We start from the raw sequence: 3,826 nt of genomic DNA on the forward strand, positions 1-3,826 counted from the left end.
TCGTCACATGCAAACAAACATGCCACGTGGCATCTCTTTGCCGTGTGGTGCTCTCAGCGTCTGTGGCGTTTGCTGGTTGTGCCTTCTTCACCGTGTCTTCTTCTTGGAAACATCACCTCGTTGCCGTGAACCTATGTTTGCCGAGTACTACTCTCGGCGTATATGTGTTTGCGGAGTGTCTGTGGTTTGGCTCTCGGCGAAGAGCCCGACACTATGTGTATAAGGAAATTCTAGTAGTGGGTGCGCTGCCGTAGACGGTCGGAAGTCATCATAGATTGGAAGGATCCAACTTTAAGACACACGAAGGTTGACGAACGAAGACCGGATCTAAGAAGATCCACCGAAGAGAAAGACTGGCCGAATTCCGCGAGATCCACCGTAGACTTATCTCCACATGCCCTCCAACAATGCTAGACGCAATATCGGGGCGAGGCCAGAAGGGGAGAACCTGCATCTTCAGGGATGCGCCGCCTTGTCTTTTTGAGAAAGACACACACCCTACCAACTAAAAAGACACCTAAAAACGGACCAGGAGCCCTCTTGCTGGCAATAGTCGAGATCCCCGGTGCCTCCATGGCCCTAAGGCCACAGAAGATGAGATAGACCAGCGACAGTGCCGACGGAAGGCTAGGAACCTTAATCGTATGTTCGCCTGGCGAGCGAGACGAGGGGATAGGGGGCGTTGTATCTCGTTTTTCGACCCTTACATTTCAATACTACAAAGATTCATCCCTCGCCCTATTCAAAGCTACACAACTGGTGACATGGTACCAGGTGGAAAAACAGAAACATTAGAAATTTTGAAGGGAAAATGAAGATATGAGGAGAATCTTTATTTATTTATGTTCCTAATAAAGAGTAAAAATCTTTACTTTTTCATGATTTCTTAAACATGTGGCATAATTTTTAAGTGATAAGAACATTTTTTATGAATGTGACAATTTGTTTTAGTATGTCATGAATAATTTTATAAAATTGTGCGAATAAAATTCTAATTTTCATGAAATATCCTTAAAATGTCTTAAGCATTTTTTTAAATGCTCAAACAATTTTTAAACGTGTGATATTTTAGTAGTTACGAGTACTTTTTGTGTATGTCATGGGCATTTTTACGAAATTGCGCGAATAAATTCTTACATTGCACGAATATTTTATAGAAAATATCATGATTTCCTTTAAATGTATGTACATTTATTTTGAGTTTTATATTTATTATTATTTTATTATGATTATTAAAATGTCATGAATTTTTTATTAAAACAAATGAACATTTTTTAAGTTGCGCAAACAATTTTTTATTAATACACGTAGTCCATGTTTTTTTTTCTTATAATAGCGAGAAGGAGAGCTGAATAAAATAGCGAAAAGGAAGAAAATGCCCACGAACGTGACACAACAACGTAGCTCGGCTGTCCGACTGTGAGGCGAGCCCGTCTTATACAAGTAGCAATAAGTCTGGCCACTTCTCGTCCATAAGCGGAGAGCGGCGGCGGCGGCGGCGGCGGCAGCGAGTATAGCAATCTCAACAATCCCATCCCCTCTCCTACAAGGACTGCGGCGGCGAGGAAGACGTGGTGGAGGGGAAGCCCTCCGCCGTTCAAAATCCGCAAGCTGGGCGGTCCGGGTACGAGTTCAATTGACGCTGAGGATCAGAGTGAGGCCATGGCTGCCAGGGACGGCAAGATCGGTGAGAGGATGGAGGTGGAGGAGGACAAGACTTCCATTGAGTCCATGGCTGCCAGAGGCGGGCATGTGGATGCAGAGATGACCCAATTCAAGTATGGCGAGGTTGCGGAGGAGGAGCTTCACAAGGACAAGATGAACGGTGGCAAATCAAAGCAGCGGATCAAGAAATTGTGCGTGCAGGCCTAGTGAGCCCCATGCACTTTACACACTACACACCCAGACAGGTCCCATCCGATTATACTACTCGTGGGATCACCTTGCAGATCTTCTCCTTCAAGATTGCCAACATCAGTTTGGACCTGGAATGGCCACTCCTGCAATGGCCGCTCAAAGTGTACGGCGTCGTCGCCGCACGAGACAATGTGGATTGCAAGCGCAACGTTCTCTTCCACCGGCAAAGGGACAACTTCCAAGAGATCACCCAAGAAGTAAGCGCCTGCCGTATTCTAATAACTTTCCTTTTATCTCCTCTTTGTTTGTATGCATGCCTCTTAATTTGTTGATCCATCGGTTTGTTGCAATTCATTCAGTGTGTGTAATGATGGCCCTTGCAGGACCCCTTTCTGTGCTTGACTGGCCCATCTCGTGCAATCTAAGCCGAATCCCCTCTTGAGTTTGAAGTCCAATTAAAACTCAAGGGCGGCCACGCAGAGTCTGAAGACAGCGTGCTGATCAATAGAAAAGGCCATTTCGGTGGTTACCATACCGATAATGGTTTATATACTGTCACCTTTGACAACTGTCTTTGCACAGCCGAGTTAAGCCTGCAGAAACTGTATCGTGGAGCAGTACAAGCCACTTTCTTGCGTGTTGGCATTGTTAAAGGCAGTCAAAGCCCTTTCAGTTATGGAGGCAGAGTTGCTTGCTCCTCACCACCTCAGGAAGATGTGGTAAGGGGTAGTGAAGGCCCTGCCGCTCCCACCCAAGTTGTGTTGCTTGATTCTCGTGATTGTGCTGGTGGGAAGATGGCAATAGGCGAAGAAGATGGTTACCTCGATCTGTCAAGGCATGTTGTTTCTGTCGAATTACGGACAGTGAGTGAAGATTCTGAAGAATTGGAAGAAACCCTGAAAGTTGTCGTAGAAGCCTACTCTCCTGGTGGTTCTGTGCAAGCTGCTGTCATGGTCAGGCCTCAATACTGCGGCATAAGTAAACATAAATGTGACCTCAACGGCTCTAAGGTGAAGATTACCATTGCTTGGTCACCTATTGTTAGCAGTGCTCTCACCAGAAAGGTTATTCTGTGAGAGGGATATGTTCGATGGTGCTCAAGTATTTTATCAGCTATGTAAGACGTGAACCTATTGCTGTATCGATCTGCTAAGATGTTTGACTGTGTATCGGCTCTGTTTTATAGGCCAAGTCTAGATGATGTATTTCTATATACGTTACTGCTATAGCTATGTAAGACGTGAACCTATTGCTGTATCGATCTTCTATGTAAGATGTTTGACTCTGTGTATCTACTCTGTTTTATAAGTCAAGTCTAGATGGTGTATTTCTACTTAGAATACTGCTATAATAATTTGCAAGTCATGCTGTAGGAAGTATTCCTTGCCTGACCTTAAGCAGCCACACTATGCATACATGTTTATCTCTCTAGAATAATATTTTCTTTCATTCTGTTGCAACTAGAATCAAATGGATGTGGTTTGCGAGGGACTTGAGCTGCAGCGAAATGCTCAGTTTTCTTTTTGTCTTGCTTAAAATCTCTGCCAGTTGGCAGAAATATGGTCTGCGCACTCAATTTTCACCAGTGACATGGCATCAGTTGTACATAGTATGCAGGCATGTCAACTTGCTCCTGAACTACTGATCAGTCTTGTTTAACTTATGATAACTTGGTGCTCAGCTATGCTGCAGAACATTATGAGAGAAGAATTCTATGAAGTATGGTATTTTACCCTTTGCCCAGTTATATCTATCTACTTATTATTTTTTCAGTAGGTGGTTGTTTGTTTGTTCAAGTACCAAGCTTTGTGTGTCTATCGACTACAAATTGTTAAGCTATAAGCTATGTTGTTTTAACTATTCTATTCATTTAAGTTGCACTAGTTAGCTACTGTTTAGTTTTATGTTGTTTCCTTTGTTCCATGTAAGCTTCTACAACATAAAAGGAACATAAATGTTGAGTTCAATT

At 43.4% G+C, this 3,826-nt stretch overlaps 1 pseudogene; it reads left to right on the forward strand.

The window, feature by feature from the left end:
• Positions 1-1,662: 1,662 nt before the first annotated feature.
• On the forward strand, positions 1,663-3,003 carry LOC125538426 (annotated as a pseudogene).
• Positions 3,004-3,826: the final 823 nt, after the last annotated feature.

The sequence above is a fragment of the Triticum urartu genome, chromosome 2, assembly GCF_003073215.2.
Source record: "Triticum urartu cultivar G1812 chromosome 2, Tu2.1, whole genome shotgun sequence".
NCBI classification, from domain to species: domain Eukaryota; kingdom Viridiplantae; phylum Streptophyta; class Magnoliopsida; order Poales; family Poaceae; genus Triticum; species Triticum urartu.